Source organism: Anomalospiza imberbis, chromosome 3 (assembly GCF_031753505.1).
Source record: "Anomalospiza imberbis isolate Cuckoo-Finch-1a 21T00152 chromosome 3, ASM3175350v1, whole genome shotgun sequence".
Classification (NCBI taxonomy): Eukaryota; Metazoa; Chordata; class Aves; order Passeriformes; family Viduidae; genus Anomalospiza; species Anomalospiza imberbis.
This window is the reverse complement of record NC_089683.1, coordinates 107,589,002-107,607,607: the sequence shown is the minus strand read 5'-3', so window position 1 is coordinate 107,607,607 and position 18,606 is coordinate 107,589,002. Positions and strand designations below refer to the sequence as shown.

At 37.1% G+C, this 18,606-nt stretch overlaps 1 protein-coding gene across 4 annotated transcripts in view; it reads left to right on the top strand.

The window, feature by feature from the left end:
• Window positions 1-18,606, top strand: part of KIF16B (kinesin family member 16B) — a 147,796-nt gene that overhangs the window by 103,397 nt on the left and 25,793 nt on the right. Inside the window, exon 26 of one of the 4 annotated variants that reach the window (XR_010997831.1) lies at window positions 17,323-17,580. The exons of the other annotated variants lie outside the window; for them this stretch is intronic. The gene's annotated coding sequence lies outside the window, so the exon portion shown is untranslated. The remainder of the gene's footprint in view (window positions 1-17,322; window positions 17,581-18,606) is intronic. 4 annotated transcript variants of the gene reach the window in all.

The window sequence follows — 18,606 nt, the reverse complement described above, 5'->3', positions numbered from 1 at the left end:
ATGAAGCTTTAGTTCATTGGAGTGAGCATTTATGGAATTACAGTTTTTAATTTTCACATCTAACTTTTAATTAATATTTTTCTTCCCTCCTACATGTTCCCTTGGATATTAGAAGAAATAAATCATTCAAGCAATGAAAGTGACCCTGATTTGAGAGTTAGCACAAGTAAAGAAGCTTGGGCAGTATATTAAAAAATACGAATATGTTAAAGGAGAGACATGCAATAGTGTGCACATGCTTTCTTGGTCTTCATTAACATATGCTTTAAGCTAAAAATGAAATGAGCATGGAACAGACCTTGGGTCTGGGGCTCAAGATTGTTCCCATTCCAAAACAATATGAAAACCAGAAATGGAAAGTACTGTGCACCAAATATCTAAGAAAAAGTTTAAAAAAGAAAAAGGAGAGAGAGAGAAAAAAAAATTAAGTCATCTTTTTTAAACAACAGAATTTTTTTAAGGTAAAATTGAGTTTTTAATGGGAAATTGAAATGTTGTCTGTACGTAAATGCTTTTAAAAATATTGCTTGTGAACACCAGTACAGTCTTTTTCTATATGAATAAATTGCCATTTCCTCCTGGATGTTAGAGTTATAGTCTGTCAACAGGAATATCCTAATTGCATCTAACTCTAGAAAAAAGAGCCAGGCAGTCATCCAATTGACATGAAAAAGGGCCACCTGAATTCCTGTGCATACTGATTTTCCCCATTTAAGAAAATGTGCTAGAGTAGTCTTCTTCAGAGTCAGTTATTGGTCCTGACAGTACGTTGAGGAACAACTGAATTCTTTAATGGTTGTGTCAGAGGGAGATCAGCTTCCTTCTTCTAGGTAGTAATTGGATTCAGGAGGAATCTGATGTTCTTAAAGCCACTATTAAAATGTCCCGTGTGCTGCAGCATATTAATTTCGCCTTTTTGTATAAAGTATTTGTGATTGACAGTACAAATTCAGGCTTTTTTTTGGTGTTTCAAGAGGGAGTAGGTTTTTTATATTCTTACTTATTTGTTTCTTTTGAAGAACCATGAAAGCATGAGTAGTATCATTAGGTCAAAATGAAGTCCACCATCCAAGCATGTGTAACAGGATAAGATCCCAGCCTAGAGCACAGGTACATACTTTTCTTCATCTTGGAGTCTTCCCAGCTGGAGTTGTTTTTGTTGTAGTTAACAGTTCATAATTAATATTTTTCTTGTGGATTTAATCTGTATTTTAAATTCTCTACACTGCACACTTTCTTAGTAGCTTATAGAGGCAATTTTTTTGGCAGCTTGTTTTCTTTTATCATCTTCTCTCTTTTTGTGGTTTTGCTTGCTAGGTCAATACATTTGCCAGTTTAATGTGTCAGTTTGTTCCTTATTGACACTTCTGTGTTGCCATATGTTTGTGTGTTAGGTAAACTTACTGAGATTCACATCTAGTGCATTAACAGAATTATTGGTTAGTTATGCCAAAGCATAAGTGTCTAATTTCCATGTAGGAAGCACATGATATTTCTATTAAGCTATCTGTTCGTTTGTGAAGGAAGTTTTGTGTGGAGTTCTGTCATTCTCTTGGGGTTCCTATAGGTCAGGATGACCCCAAGAGAGATCTGAAAAGAGTCTTTGCTTCCCTTAGCCAGAACGTCGCTGAAGAAGAGGTCTTGGAATGCTTCCAGTTGCTTTTTCAAGGTTGTTTATTATTTCTTATCTACAATATTTTCTCTCTGACCTGCCGAGATCCTCAGCAAGGCAGCCATGGCATTCTGCTCTGCCCTCTTGAGCAGTGTTTACCTTTTATATCAAAAGTTACGTATACTATGTTTACAATTTATTACCAATACCTATCACTTATGTTGGACAGTGTGTCTCTACCTTAAACCATTAGAAAAGTGTCACTATCACAGCAAGACATGGAGGACAAGAAGATCAAGAAGAAAGCTAGGACACACCCAGATTCCTCCATCTTGTACCCCCTTGAACCCCATTCTAAAAATCCCAAAATTCTACTTTTCCACCCTGTGTTAGTTCAAATATCACACTGCTAAAACCCTTGTGACTTGTAATTCCTCATCCAGAGTTGACTGATTTCCACGGGCTAAAATCTAAGCCACAGGTGTTTTTTGACTTCGTGCCAGGGTCTCTGAAACCCCTGCCAGGGTCTTGAGACAGCCAGGGCAGCCAGAGGGATGTCCTAGACTCTGACAGTTTTGTAAGTCAATGCAAGTACCAAGTCTTACAAGGTTTCCAATAGTATCTTTATCCAGCCTTGACTGAGTTTTCACTTCGCAACAACTTTCACCAAATTATCAGAGAGGTTGAAATACACTCATGTTTGCTAAATACCAAGCATGCTAAAGATTAGGAGAAGCAAGATAAGCATTTTATCATGTGCTTTTCAGCTAGTGCTTTTAGATAGGTACTGGCATGTAAGTACCTGTTCTGGAAACTCTTGCAGCACCAACAATGTCTTCTCTGTTTTACACAGTACAGGCTGTTGTGTTGTGTCCATTTCTGCTTTGAGACTTGGAGCAGGGAATGGCAGGTTTGGGGGCAGAAGAGACCTAAATAATATGCAGTGGGTTTCTTCTACTTGTCAGCATTTCTACAAACTACTGTGTCCTTGTTTATCAGAGGGGAAGAGCATGTTGTGATGGATGAAACACAAAATATTGTGTGCTGCAGTAAAGATTAGGCATTTGTTTTCTTTGAAGGAATTTCATTAACAGTGTTGCATATGTGAATGACTGATGGCTTTCCATATTTTTACCTTTATTTAAAATAGCTGTAATGTATGGTAATTTTGGATTAGTTCTGCAGTATGAGTAGCAGTTCAGTTTGTTTGGTAAATTGAAACTCATCTGTCTGCTTCTGCTCATCTGTCATTGAGCTAATTTAGGATTCACTTAGGATGATGCTAAAATGCATTTTAATACCAAACTTGTCAGAGTTGTGTTTTTAGTCACTATGTATTATTTCAAAGAAATTTGATCCTTAAAAGGATCTTATCAGAATCTATCAGAGTTGAGTTTTATTTTGCACAGTTCACCTTCCTACTCTAAATTAATATTTATAATGAACAGCGAAAATACTGTGGGCATGTTTAATATATGAGTGTCCTGCATTTAGAAGTGAACTTTACAGCTCATTAGTTGCTCAGCTCTGAGTTACTATATCAGTATTTTAATAATTTGCTGATCTTGCATTCATGTTTCTGCCACTGAATTCCCATAGGGATATCTTGGCAAACTGATATATTAGGAAGGTTTTTTAAAAGAAAGTATCTCTTCCAAAAGCAGAAACTTACCTAATATCTTCTGGTCTTAAAAGATGTCATATATATTATATATCTGCATATTTCTTCTAATGTAATTAAGGGGCTGCTGACAACTGCTTATCTAACTAAAGTGTGCCACATGAAAATTTTGAAAGACTTAAGAAGCTGCAGCAGGGTGAGCCAGTGACAGATAACTACCAAGCATTTAACAGTGTCTGTTTTTTGAGGGGGCCTACATGACTGTCATTTGACCAGCTCCAGCTTTCTTGCACTACTAGATTATTAATGAGCATTTTATTACTTTTGGATTTTTAATTAAGACCATATTTGGCTTTCAGTTGCAGTAGTCTCTCTAATGAATGCACTTTTTGTTTGTTATTAGAGAAGATAGCAAATGGACTCTTCATTCTCAATAGAGAAATGAGAACTTCCATAGTTAGATTCTTCTGGTTCTCCCTATATCTTCATCTTTTCTTACCAGTTATTGGTTTTGGAATAGTACCAGAATGTTGGTTTCTGCAGAAAACTTTCCTTCCTGATCCACATCTTGCTGCAAGGGAAGTCTTACTCGCCTAACACTTTCTCACTCTCCTAACACTTTCTTGTCTCTATTTTCTTTCAAAAGAGAGCAGAGAAACAGCTCCTATTTGTCTTTCTCCTAACCAAATCCAGGGTTTATGAAGTCCCTCCTTCATATGTGAGTCTTTAAGTCCCACTTACATCTAGGTTTTGTGGGGCTTTCACTGTAGCCTCTGCTTATTGAGTTCCCTGTCAGTCATCTTGAAAACTGTTTCTGTATGCATAAAAATCTCTACATGTTGCCAAGGAAAGCACCTTCCATAGAGGCATTTTTATTGCTAATAGTGATTCTTGACTTAAAATATTAGAAAATCCCTGGAGAGCTGCCAAGGAGAAGCTATAAGGCATGCTTGCATTTATAGATTCATTTATGGGCATAAGGACATGCGTGTGTCCTATTCAGTAGGAATGCCACAGCTATTGACTTCTAGCCTATTTAACAGAAAGTAATAATTTCTGTAATATCTGTATTTAATTTATGGAGGTCTGTATATAAGTATATATTTGTGTCTTTTGGGGTCTAGGCACAAAGGGACTGTTTAGAGTTTAAAAATAATTATGGGTCATAACCTGTAAGAATTGCATGAAATTCAAAGAGCAGAAAATAATTCTCAGATTTTTCAGAGGTACTAAGTGAATGTTTTCAAAAACATACTGAAATCAAAACATTCGTTGCAAGCTTATTTTAAAACATTTTTGAATACTTTGTAATGTTTCAGATTTTTCAAAACTCAAAAAGTAGTCTGTTTTTCAGCCAAAGTATTTTGCATCTCAGTGAAGAAAGACAAATGTTTGCATCTCAGTGACAGCAATACCTATTTCATCCATCCATACTCACAACCACCCAACATGTAATGTGTGTGTTTGCTATTAAAATATAGCTGACACCGGGTTTTTAATTGTTTCTTAAGTTCATTTGATACACTTTTCTACTACTGCTAATTGTTCAGGTAGTTCAGCTATGTAATGATTAATGAAGAGTCACAAACTGTTTTATGGAGCCACTACTGACTGATCTCACTATCCTTTCCTTTTGACTCTGTATTCCTCTTTTGGGTGACTACCAGGGAAGGATCTCTGTTTCCTTTTTAAGAGGTCCATACATCTGGTGCTCTTGATAAGTAGTAAGTGGAAGAAATCTTCAACATGAATGGCTGGCACAGATAATGGAGAGAGGATGAATTTGAGGTGTAGTCATTAATTTTAGGAGAACATCCTTGGGTTCTGGAATTGATCACTGACAGACAAATGCAATATGTTACTAACTTTCAAAACGTGGTTGGTGTGAATTTGGGGATTTTTGTTCTTCCTCCCCCTCACCAGTAATCTCAAGGATAATTAGGCAATTTCTGTGTATTCATATAATGATTAAATTATTTTTAATGTCTTACCAGACATGCAGAATTCTCCCTTCCAATGAAGAATGCAAACAAAATTAAACCAGGAGTGGAGCAGTAAGGCAGCAGACTTGCCTAGAGCACCTGGGGCAGTGTTTGGGCTGGGATCTTGGCTGTCTGACTGCTCCAGTTCTGGTTTATAACTCTGCAGCTGTAGAGTTTTATTGAATGCAAAATGTATGTTAATATTCTGTGATCGAGGTACTTGGCTTGCAGGGCTGGCAAGCCCGTTGCCATGTAACTAGTGAGCTCCTGGAGCTTAGGAGCTAATTTGGCAACAGAAGTCAGAAGCTTATTGCATGAGAGCTGGTTGGCCTGAAACTGATGATTTTACCATTGGATTTTCTAGTTTACTGGCATTAGTAACTATATATTTAGTTAGTATATAAGCTGTAGGTAGTATGCTCACATTGAATGCAAAATTCCGGACATTTGGATTCTTCTAGTGCTCAGTTTTAAATAGCGTAGTGTAGTATAGTTGTAAATAACAGAACTTTCCTAAGACAATGTTGAAAATTATTTTGTTCTGAAACCTGCTGAACTTATGCCAGTGTCTTGATCCTGCAGTGACTGAAGTCCCAATCTATTCACAAATTCATTCATTGTTGACATTGATGTTTAGAAACTCTGGAGACTAAGAAGCAATTTAAAATCAGGGGTTATATGCACTGGAGAGAGCAGGGTGTAGCATATAATACTGAACATGATTGTACATACCTTGCTACAAATGCTATCTCATTACTTTAGAAAGTTCAGGTTTATTTGGATATGGATTCTCAGTTCAGGTTCTTTCATGGAGCCCTATGACCCTTTGTAAACATAGTCTCTAACAATATTTTAAGATTTTTCTATTTCTTTGAAAATTTGATCCAGTGAAGAAATAAGCTGGTTGATGTGTTTTGGCTGAACTGGAAGGATGTTTCTGGGTGTCTGGATATGAAGTAGCAAATTTGGTTTGGCTTTTTTTTTTTTTTTTCAAATAGTCAAGACTGATGTACTGTAGTTTTGGTTTTAAACAATGGTAAAATATAATAGCACTCAGAGATTTGATATGAGAACCATAGGTCAAACACCAAGCACCAAGAATGTATAAACAGTCTAAAAGCCTTTTTTTTTTTTTTTTTTTTTATGGAAATTGTGTATTAGGGCACAGGTGAAAATGAAAATTATTTGCAACACTGATGTGCTTGGAAATAGCAAATGCCATGATATGCATTCTGGCAGAATTATATGTAGAAAAGCATTTAGAAGATAGTTTTTGAAATATGAATCTAAAGTAAGGACAGCCCTTCATTTTTACTTTTTAGCCTGGGAATTAAGTAGGTTTGTTAATACATCTTTCCATAAATACTGAAAGAAAAAAAAACGTAATAAGTTTTAGAACACGTATCTGTGTGTAAACCCTTTAATGCTACTATACGAGCATGTGATTATAGCCTTTGGCTTCTTTCAGTACAAATTATGGTAATTATGATGTAGTTAATTTTAACATTCATATTCTTGTCACCCAGAACAGCCAGGAAGTGCATACACAGGAAGCATATTTTGTCACATGCATGTTTCCAGCTCCCATTCCTAATTATATTATGTTCAGAGCAGTCTGCAAGCCTGCCAGTTTACATATGTACTACTTTCAACCCTAGTTTGCCACTACTTACAGATGAGATTTAAGTGGTAGATCCTTGGAAGCTTCACCTGGCCTTTCTTTCTGCAGCATGAGACTGCTGAAATTTTTAGAAGAAATTTGTAACTTATTTCTCAGTACATCTATCTACAAATGAACAGAAGAATTCATTCCAATAAGTGAAGTGTGAAAAACATCGCTGCTAACCATATCATGTAGTTCAGTGAAAGCTTGATTACAGGGAAATGTATTTATTCCAAATGGTCCCTCTGAATTCATAGTTGCTAACCAGAACTGGAGCATCAGAGACAACAGCAAACACTCCATCATATTTGCTTCCAGCATAATACACAATTCTCCATCTATTTCTAGTTGGAAAATGAAATCAGTGTGTGAATTTCAGTGTGAAATTGTTGTGACCATTTCTTGTCACAACACTGAATCTGAATGTGTAAGAGCCTTGTAAAAACCCAGTTTGGGGATTAATTTTGTTTGTTGTTGCTTTGGGTGCTAGATTTGTGCAGCAAAATTTTCTTGGCTTGGTACATAAGATTCTGCAGAGATACAGCTTCTCTCTATCTCTTCTCCTTTCCTCTTTCCTCCTGAGGTTGTCGATGAGACCGTCCCTTTTTTGGTCTTTCCCTAGCAGCAAGTGAAAGTTGTGAGCTTCCAAACAGTTCTCTGAGCTTTATCGGTCTTCTGATAGATTCAGAATGAAACAAGTGTAATCAAATACCAGGTTTCATTGATTGTGCTGTGCAAAAGTCTTGTACATGAGTAACAAAGAAATTGAAAAAAAGCATTTAGAGGGGTGTGAATCCACCATCGCATAATTTTTGAACTATTTGACAGAATAATTCATTTGATCATTTGATAATCTGATTTTCAAGGCACTGTTCAATTATCTACTGAATTTGCATAATATCAAAATATTCATGTTGTGTTATCAGTAAAACAGTTTTGTATGGATAACAGCTATCTGTGAGAGAGGAATGCCTCTGAGAAGAATTCCTAGACAATATAGCTAGAGGTTTAGGTGCTCATTGAAACTGAGCCACTTCTTAGCTGTTCCTGACTATCGGCTGACTTGGGGAATGCCTTAGCCTTGTGTCTGTTTTCGTGCTGCTTAATGAAAAGCAGAGAGGAAGAATGGAGCTTTTGCTGTTTTTTTTTTTTTTTTTTTTTCTATTACTGCCTTCCTTCAGTGGACTTTTGGGTATGTACTCCATCAATCATTAGCTGTTAGTGACAGTCTCACTGCCTTCCATGGGTTTGTGAAGAACAGCTTGTTCTTGTTGGCTCTGTCGGGAATATGCTGCTAGATTAAGTAGGTCTTTCAAGTAGAATCCTTTCATATCAGTTGATTTAGTGACCCAGCTCAAACTCTAGTTTTTGTGAAAATACCCTGGTTAATTTTGAACAAATAGCATAGAGAGTAACAAAAATTGTCAGGCTCCAACTGTACTGCCCGTTGTGGTTTTTTTCTTACATATTTCAGTGGTATAACTGACAGAACTGCACATGTGAAACTGTTTGCTAAACTTTTTTCACTCTCAAATCTGGAGAATTATACCATGCCTCTTGTGCTTCATGAGGCAGCTTTTGAATAGGATATTTCAGATTTTTCCTCTCTTTGGAACCACCAGGAGAATAAACAAGGAAATACAGATTGCAGATTTTGCAGCAGAGTAAGAATATTAGCTGTTTATTTAGGCATTGTTGTATTCATCAAATGAATGATTCATTATCTAAATGGGATTAAGATACAGGTGACTCCTATCTGATGTCATCTGCAATAAAGAAAAGCTTCTGAAAAATTTCCCCATCTGTATCTAGTAACAATTTTTACACATTTTAATATACATTTATGGCTTACAGTTTCTCTAGCTACACTAGAGGAGCAAAAGAGTATAAGTGTTGTGCTGAGCCTTGTGCTCCCTAACAAGGAGGGGCATGTTTGCCAATGACACCAGTGTGACCCAGGAATGTGTGCTTGCAGCCTGGAAAGCCAACTGCATCCCAGGTGCATCTAGAGCACTGTGGGCAGTAGATGGACATGTGGGAGAGTGTCCAGAGGAAGGTTGGAAAGATGCTCAGAGTGCTGGAGTGCCTCTCCCATGAAGACAGACTGAGGGAGAGAAGATTCTGGAGAGACCTTAAGCACCTTCCAGTACCTAGAGTGGCTTCAAGAGAGCTGGAGAGGGACATTGTAAAAAAGTGTGGAGTGACAGGACAAGGGGGAATGGCTTTAAATTGACAGAGAGTAGGTTTAGGTGAGATCCTAGGAAGAAATTAATCCCTGTGAGGCTGATGAGGCACTGGCACAGGTTGCCTAGGGAAGCTGTGGCTGCATCATCCCCAGAAGTGTTCAAGGCCAGGTTGTACAGGGCTTGGAGCAACCTGGTCTAATGGAAGGCATCCCTCCTGTGGCAGGGAGGTTGGAAGGAGATGGGCTCTAGGGTCCTTCCCAACCCAAACCAATCTATGATTCTAAAACCAACCTTAAGGTTAGCATTTTTACAATCTACAAGAGGCATTTTTGTTTAAAGGTCTTTTTTAAGTATTACTTTATCATGTTCCTGCTAATGACCTTTCAGACTCAATATGGTGAAAATAATACTGTGCTTCTCAGTTAAAAGTGACTTGATTTTAGAAGAAAGGAAGTAAACAAATTTCTCTGGTCTGTGCACGTGGTAGTACAGTTAATAAATATGTTTCTAAATACCTTTTTTGTATTCAAAGAGAAATCTTCCTGTAAAGCTCTCTTCACTGCTGTAATGTAAATATATTTTAAAAAAAAAAAAGTGGAAGGTCTTTTACTAGCTGTCTCTGCAACACAATTTACAGAAAGCTCCACCTTACAGAAAGAATCGTCAATTACTCTAGAGAGCCTAAAGCAAGAAAGCCCAAGCCAAAAAAATATATTAGACATGCCTGCATGACAAAAATCAATAAAATACAATCTCTTGTGGTTTAATATGAAAATAAACACAAAGAAGAAGTGGCTTTCAGGGAAAATATTGAGCTGCAGGTATACAATTGAAGATGTCAAGAGAAGACTGAAAGCAGAGGATGTTGTCCAGTTTACTGTAGGACATATTTCAGAACCAAAGCCAGAAATAATAGTATTGGAGGGTAAGTTGTCTGGCCATGTCTGAAAACCAAAATTCAGGGTGAGAATGTTAGTGATGTGAGTGAGAGTAAGATGAAAAAGCACTCTTCTCATGGGTGCCAAACTTTGGGAAATACTGTTTAAACATTTAATTAATTCATGGTTATCTATAATTGGTTAAAATGCTGTGAATAATAAAAAGAATGAAAGGTATGATTTTCTTTGGCAAATTTCTTCTCTGTTGAATTTATTATTTTCTGTCATACTTACATGTAGGTGCTACTGGGTATTAATGATGCTTTGATATTTGTGTTGTGCACTGTTGTCAGCAGTGCAGGTACTCTGAAGCTTTTTGAGTGTGTACTCTATATTTTCCAGGAAATTTTAAAAATTCCTTTAAAACCGCTTCTGAACACTGTATGTCCTAGTCTTCTTATATCCTCTGTAGAAAAAAATTGAAACAGAGCTTTAACAATATTTTAAATCCTTAAATTACTCATTTTACGTTCAACTCTAACTCCAACTTTATTTTTAAATCAGGGAATAAATAAGGAGATGTTTACTTTTAAGTTCAGTTTTTTGATAGTACCAGTAATGTAAAGTAATTGCAAATTAATGTACTGCAGGGCTTTATTTAAATAGGTAGAGTAGCATAATTTCCATTTTGATTGTACCCGAGGCTCATATGTGCTGTAACTCGTTGTAAAGTTGCTGTAAGAAACAATGAAAAAAATAATGTGTTTTTTTAGTTTTCCTCTGTTTTCCTGGGTTACTAAAAATTCTGTAGGTGGAGCAACATGGCTCTTACACAGACTCAGTGAAGCAGTGTTTGTTGGGAAAAAACATTGTTCTAGAAAGCATCTGATAGATGGGAATTGTGAAATTACTGATATTCTATGCCCAAATTCTTGCAATTGTAAACCACATCCCTGTTTTGTCCCCTGCCCTAAGTAATAATGTTGGTTCAGTATTGTGTTAGCTTTGTCATGATTGTGTCTTTGAGATGTCTGTGTGGGTCTTGCTTATGAAGCATTTAGCTGTAAGTGCTTGATCAAGAAATGTTATTATACTTGGAAACAAATATCTATTCTTACCCACCATCCTGACTCTCAAGAGCAGTATTAAATATGGTATTCCTCATGAAACTGGTAGTAACAGTGGTCTTTCTGTACCCAGAGTTGCTTTTCTTCCCTGCACATTCAAAATCCTTTGCCAGGCAAGCTCCTGAAAATATATCTGTTATGTTTATTACATTTATTTGGTTACCTTTCATTTTAAGCTTTACCTAGTGGCAACAGCAATAGTGGAAGAAAAATTTGTATGAGGCTTACAGCTAGTTTTTAAGTCTGTGATAAAGCAGCTAGTTCTAAAGTGTCTGTATGACAAGTGAAAATGAGTGTATACTGTGTGACTATCAGTCACTCTTACTGTTGGGGAGACTAAGTCATTCCTTTTAAGGTTCCCATTTGCGTGCTTGCACTGCCTTTTCTCTGGTTTTAGCACTTTAAATGATGCAGAAGGCTAACTTCTCCTTGTAATCAGTCCAGTTTGTTGTGAGGGTTAGCACTTTATGTCTTCTAACAAATCACACTTGAAGGCATACTGCATGTTTGTTTGTAGGTGTATTTCTCTGTGACAGCTGTTCTTTAAGACCCTGAGATCTGCCATTAATTTTGAGTAGTCAGAAAGGCATCCATCTAGTCAGCAGTACAAATCATTACTGCTTGTTGATGAGTTTTCATTATTAACATTTCTCAAAGGCAAGGGTGACTGAAATTTATGGCATCAGTCAGCCACATGAGATGGGGATGTGTCATAAATGCTGCCAGATGTCACAGAGATGAATTCATGTGCAACAAGCAAATCTTAGGGAGAGCTGTAAAAACGGCTGTGGTGAATCCCCTTCTCTGAGCCCGTTTCTGTTGCATAAATCTAATGGTATTGTGACTTCTCAGTGTGGAGTCAAAGTGGCCCATAGGCACTGTGGCATCAGCAGGAATGTGATGCAGAGTTGGGGCAAGGTTGCATGCAGCCATGGTGAAAGTAGGGGTTGATGCATGGCCCACCTTGTGTTATTGCAGGTGCAGCCTTGACCTTGCTGGAAATCCCAGCAGGAAGATAATGAATCAAATCCCAAATTGTTTTTGAAAGGAAAACAAATCCTACAGAGATCTCCAGAATATAACTTTATAGCCTTTTTGAGAAGTGGGGTTTGAGTCACACCTTTATAAAGATTGATAAATGTGTTGAACTTTGAAGACACAGCCTCACAAAACCAGCAAATTTTACTATTTCTTTAAAGAAGTAACCAAGATCTGAGGCTACATGAAGAAAGATTAATGTTTAGCTGGCAAAATCATGACCTAAGAGCATAGAGAGTAGGTATTAACTTGACCATTTAATATCTAGGTTAGCACATACCCTTGTCTTAGATGATGGTCTGCCATGCCAGGCTGATATTTTTCCCCCAGAGACTTCTCTCTTGGGGCAAGGGATGGATGAACAAGGGAGCAAAAATCAAGGTTGCAAAGACATAGTATGTTAGGAATTTTCATGTTTATTTTCCAAACACATCTACAACTCAAATTCAGTTGTTCTTACTTGGTTTTGACTGATTTACCTGTAAGGCAGTTAAATCCTTTGGTTGATGTATGCTGCTTCTGCACTATCTTACTCTGTCTTTTTACAGCCTGCATGTGAAACTGAAAATATTTTCTTTGCCATTTGGGCCAATTTTTGTCTGTCTCTCCTTCATTGCTAATCCTATGAACTATACAGGTATTGGTTTCTATTTAGAAAGATGGCCTGGCTATATTAGCTTATGATTTTTATAAAATATTAAAATCCCCAAACTGCATAATTTTATGGAAATATGCAAGGTTTGCATGAACTTTGTTACATCCTGTTGCTCATTTTCATAGATATTCTGTATTTAAATGTTATTGTACTGCTTAAAAAGGACCAAACAATAAAGTAATTTGTCAAATATTATATAGACTCTTGTTTATGGCTCTAATTTAGTATGTTATTATTCCGAGTAGTCTAGAATTGCTTTAAGAAAAATACTCCTGTTGTGCAAGGTAATCTCTTTGGCTTCAGTTAATTTGATTTTTCTCAGTAGCAGGAAGCAAACTAAAGTTAAAATTACATTGGTCAACCACAGCCTCCACATCTTACCATAGCTCCAAAACTGCGGATTAAGTCTAGGTCATCTTCCTGATTTAAAGAAGGAACATGGATATGAGAGCTCTCAAACCATTTTGATAATTGCAAATGATTGTTTGATGGACAGGTAGGCATGATTCAAAGTGAGAAGTCTTTGGTGTATAATCCCATTTGGTCATTTTGCATCATCATATGGAGGTTTCAGAGTGGTTCAGAGAATTTCTCTTTTTATGTTCTTGTCCCTCTTAAGTGGGACAGAGTTGAAATGTTCTTTGGGGAAACAATTATGCCTGTCTGGGGGAGATAACTGGAAAAAGATCTTGAAAGTTCAAAGAGAATTACCCAGAACTAAAGAGAGTAGAGCTTTGAGAGCTTGTGTGTCCTGAGAAGATGCTCATTTATTAGTGAATACCAGTTTGTTAGGGGTTAATCACAGCATCCTGACTTGCAACAGAACTGCATATATTTATGGGAGGAGATGTAAGTGCTTGTGCTTGTTGGTACTAAGATAGATAGATAGCTGTAGATACAGCTATAGATATAAATATGCATGGTGTTGCAGTGAGATAAGTAGGAAAAAAGCAAAGAATTGTAACCAGTCTAAGTAAAATGGAGGAGTTGCCAAATTGCCTGCTTGGCAGGTTAACCCTTGGAAGATCTCCAGTGCACTCTGACCTCAATGGGATGTGTGCTGGAGGGAATAAAACAGACTGGGAATAAAACTCACTGGGCTGCTGGCATTAGGGGCCAAGCAAAAAGCAACGTGCAAACCAGGAGTTGCCCCTGCCAGCCAGAAATGAAAAGGTTAAACCAGTTCTGTGGTTAGGTAAGCCTTTGCCACGGAGCAAAAAGGATGGATAGTAGAAAGAAAAGAATGGTCTTATGTACGTGGGGCAAAGCAGCTTCTTTGAAGAGAAAAAGCTGTGCTGTGAAGGGACTCAAAACCAAATTGTGGCATAAATTGTGTAGAGAAAATAACGGGGCAAAAACCACTAAAAAAACCCAATCCCCAAAACTCTAGTATGTTGCTGCAATCGCTTGGGTTTGTCAGAAGGGAAGTATTTGCCACCCAGTTGATTTAAGATTTTTCAGAGTAGACTTACCCGAGGAAGGAGGAAGATGCTTATTCCGTTGTGTGTGTTTTGAGTGAGATCCAGGCCCTGGTACCTGTAACAGCAGCAAGGAGAGAAAACAACAAAGAGCTGTAAGCCTGGGAGCTGAGACACAGCAGGGATGGGCTGAAAGCAGCTCCTCACTCTCAGAAACACTACAAAGATCTTGGGAACAGAGTTTGCTCCCCTCAAAGACAGTGAAGGATTGACTGTTGGGCTGGTACTGAGGACCCCTCTGCAGAGACCCTTTGTGTAGGAGGAAGGTTGCTTGCATCCTTTTTCCTGTTCCTATTTCCTGGTCATTTGAGCTTTCCTCAGTTTAGGAGGTTAATTATTACTCTTGTTTGTTATAATAAATGGTGACTTTTGTTGCTGCTGTTCAGCCTTCTCCAGGGAGTTCACTCCATTAGAAGATTGATATGGGTCCAACTTCAGATCCTTGGATATGCTGCCTTTCGAGAATATCAAATCCCTCTCCCCTTCTGGCAGATAATAGGGAGGATTTCAAATGGCCAGTGGAATAAGGAAAAGAATTAAGTAGGTCATGCAGGAATGGATGGAAGCATAGTGTTGAAACAGAGACAAGCTGGGAAGTGGGGGAAGAACATGTTGGGAGAGATGGAAAAAGTAAAGAGAAAGTATTAGAAACAGAAAAGAAGAGGAAAAGTAGAAGAAGAAAAGTAGGTGACAAGCTGAATATCCAGAAAATAATTCCCTGGATATTCCCTCTCCCTAATTAATTGATAATGAAAAATAATGTCTTTAATCCTTCTCTCCTCTGAGGGCATGACTTACCTGCAGCATACATGTTGGGAGAGCACTGAAGGGTTTACACAATGGAGGACTGTGTTACTATTTTGTTTAAAGAAGAATAAGTTTAGAGGTTTCTTCACTCAACTGTAAAGTTTGAGCTATATCAGCTGAAAATATGACTTATTAGTCATATTTTGATGGTTTTCTATGTTATTTTATTGTTTTCATTTTTAGTGGATACTATAGTAAATTATTTCTCTTTGATCTCCATTTGATTGTTTTCAGAAATTATAAAGCAGCCTTTAATCTGTCCAGTAAGTGTTAGCATTTTACCTTTGCCTACTGCATTCTTATGAAATTGTGTAGAAAAGGTAATTTATTTCAGACAAAATATAAATAAAAATATAGAAATGAGGCTTGTGGTATTTTGATTTTGATTTTGTTTTTTTTTTTTTTCACCTTGACAAATCCTTAAATACTTGGTTCAAGTTCCTAGTTAAAAATACAGCTTCTGTCTAGTTTCTTTAGACTCTGGGAGTCTTAGTACATATTGAGATATTGAGGCTTAAGTTACTTTGTTTAAGCTTCAAAAAGTAAAAGTAGGAGTTTTTTATTTCATTACTTCCTGCAAAATCAAGTCAGGTGCAGCCACAGTGGCTGCAAAACTGTACCACGTTCTTCTCTTTGATTTTTCTCATCTGTGACAGAGATTTCTGGTACAAAGGATCAAAAGTCAGAACTAATCTTTGAAAAATGAGAAAATTCGGAGTTGTAAAAGTAACATGAGAACTAAAGATGACTGAGTTTTTAAATAGTTAGCATTTCCTTAATTTTCTTTTTTCCCCCCTTTCCCCCCATTTAAATGTATCAAAACATTGAAGTAAAAAGAGAATTTGAGATGAAAGGTTAAAGATGACTCAGACTCCATCAATGTCTACCCTGTTTTTCTTCTTTAAAAATCTTTTACCTTATTGTAGGCCCTAAAACATAGACTGTACCAGCCAAAAATAATGAGATGTTTCAGTCCTGTAGATTTTTGCTTGATGTCAGAAAATGGAATTTTTTTAATGTTTAGGGAGCATAACACTTGGAACAATTTCATGTTTCAGAAGTGACAAGCCTACATGGCTGTATTATGTGGTATTTTACTTTGGTCCGCTATGTGTTGAAATATCATCTGCACAGTATTGTACAAGAGTTTTCATTAACATGTTCTGTTCTGCTGTACTATGAAATCCCTGAACTGAATTAAATCCAGCAGGTCCCTAAGGAGACATACTGTCAGTGAAGAGTCTCCAACAGATTATAATAGAAATTAAAGGACACCCTTCAAATGCTGATGACTATTTTTCATAAAGGTTCTGAAATGAGAGTGCACCCCATCCCAGGCAGAGCATTTCATGGTATTGGAGCCTTCATTTTTACTATCTTGGTTTCCAAAAGGCCAGTCTCCAAATTCACGTCTTTCCCTGGGGCTCAGTAGTTGAAGACTATGAAGTATGGTTTCACTTTAAAAGGGTTTGCTTCCATATAGGTGTTGTTAGGTATGTGCTGTTCCCAGAATCTTAAGATCAGAGTTAAATGTAAGATAGAATAGGTGACAAAAAAGGGTCACTTTCTGTTCTGCCATCTGCTCTTACCATCATTAAACACCTGCCAAAAACCAGTCTCCTGAATGGAATGTGGGAGAACAAGAGGAATCCATTCAGCTTTTTAAAGTTTACTAGAATAACATGTACTGGGTACGAAGCACCTTTTGCTTGAGGACTGAACCTAATACTGTCTAAATTTGATTGTACTAACTCACAAATACTCCATTGTGGCAGGTAAATATTGTTTCTTACAGATAATATTGCTGAGGCAGACAAATAACATGCCTCTAAGTAATGCTAGACCTAGAAATAAAACGTGGTCTTTATTTATTGTAAAGAAATTAGGGAGTAAATTGCAAATTACTGTTTGCCTCTCTCTGCAACTGCTACTGCCTAGTAACAGTTGCCAGGTAGGATAAACATCATTAACCGTAAAAAGTGTAATGTCTAAAAGACATTAGGAGTGTTGATATGCAGTCTTGAGGTCTCTCTGTACTATTTTAAAATATATGATCTGGCTTGGCCTTCTGGGTCTAAGCATAGTCCCAGCCTTGCCCATGGTACAAGTATGCATGTGTGTACACTCCTATGGATATAATGAAATTTGGATTGCAGGGATGCAGTGATTAATTTTAGTAGGGAGATGCTTCTGCTGTCAGAATAAAAATTAGAAATCTTGCACGCTATATACAGAAGCTTCTCAGGAAATCATTCAAGCCCTCTCTTCCTATCAGGCTGGGGAATATGCCTCTTAATTTCCCCTGACAGAAAATACATCACCTCATCAGCAGCCCTAGAAAATGACAAAGCATCCCTGCCAAAAAAGACTATTTGCCAAATGCTTCCATTGCCACTGCAGGAAGTGGGACAGGGAGGGAGGAGTGTTCTTCAGAAATTCCATGGAAGGAGAATGATTTCCCTTACTACCTGTCAAGTTCCACTGTTACCTGTTACGCCTTGCGTTGTCACAAAACACTCATCTCGTCGTCAAGGTGAGATCCTTGAAGAATTAATTGGGGCCAGAGGGTACACAGACATTTAATTCTGAAAGAATAATTTATACTCCTGAATCTGGATAGTGTAAAATTCCCTTACAGTGTTTGAGCCAAGGCAAACATCTTGATGCAAAATCCATACCTGCAGGATCTCTTACATATTTCAGTGCCAGAACAAATGCTGCCCAGTCACATACTGTACTGTGTGCATTAACCTTGTAAGCGTGCTTATTTCCACTGAAGTTACTGTACAGTTTCATTAAGGTGCTGTAGCACCACTGATAGCAAAATTTGAATTTATTGAAATATTTGCTCCTGCACTTTGGCTTAAATGAATAATAAAATATTTTAAATAAAGCTCAAAATTCTATTGAACCTTGCTGTGCTGAATCTCACACAATTATGTTCAGAGTCTGTATATCAAATTGTACATTAGGACAGAGGATTTTTATAGAGAGTTATTGTAACATTTATCATTACTTCAGTGTATTTGTGTTGCTGAGCTTCTTTTAATTCATTTTTTTAGGAACCAAAGTTATGATGAGATAAGAATGTTTTATTGTCATTCTGTATATTTGTGGGGCTCTTGCACCAACATATTTTTCCCCGCATTAAAGTAATAAGTCAGTGTTGAAGATCAATGGGGGGTGTATATATATACATATATATATATATATGTATGTATATGTATAACAAGCACACTATCTCAGGTAAATCTACTAATAATGCATTTTTATATAAATATAGTACAATGGACTGGCTTCCTATTACACTGAATTTTCAGTCATATACAGAACTGCATAATTCACCTCACTGCATGGATATGTCCATTTCTTTTGTTGCAAAGATAATTTTCAAGCTGTCTCATGTTTGCATTAAGTGTTTGGATAGCTTGAAACTCAAGCCTGCAGAGTTTTGAATGTCTCTTTCTCATTTTGGTGGGCATTAGACTGTGGGCATGTAGTGGAGTAGAGCCCGTTAAAATAACAGAGTTGCTGAAGTGATGATGAAATTTGTGGTTGG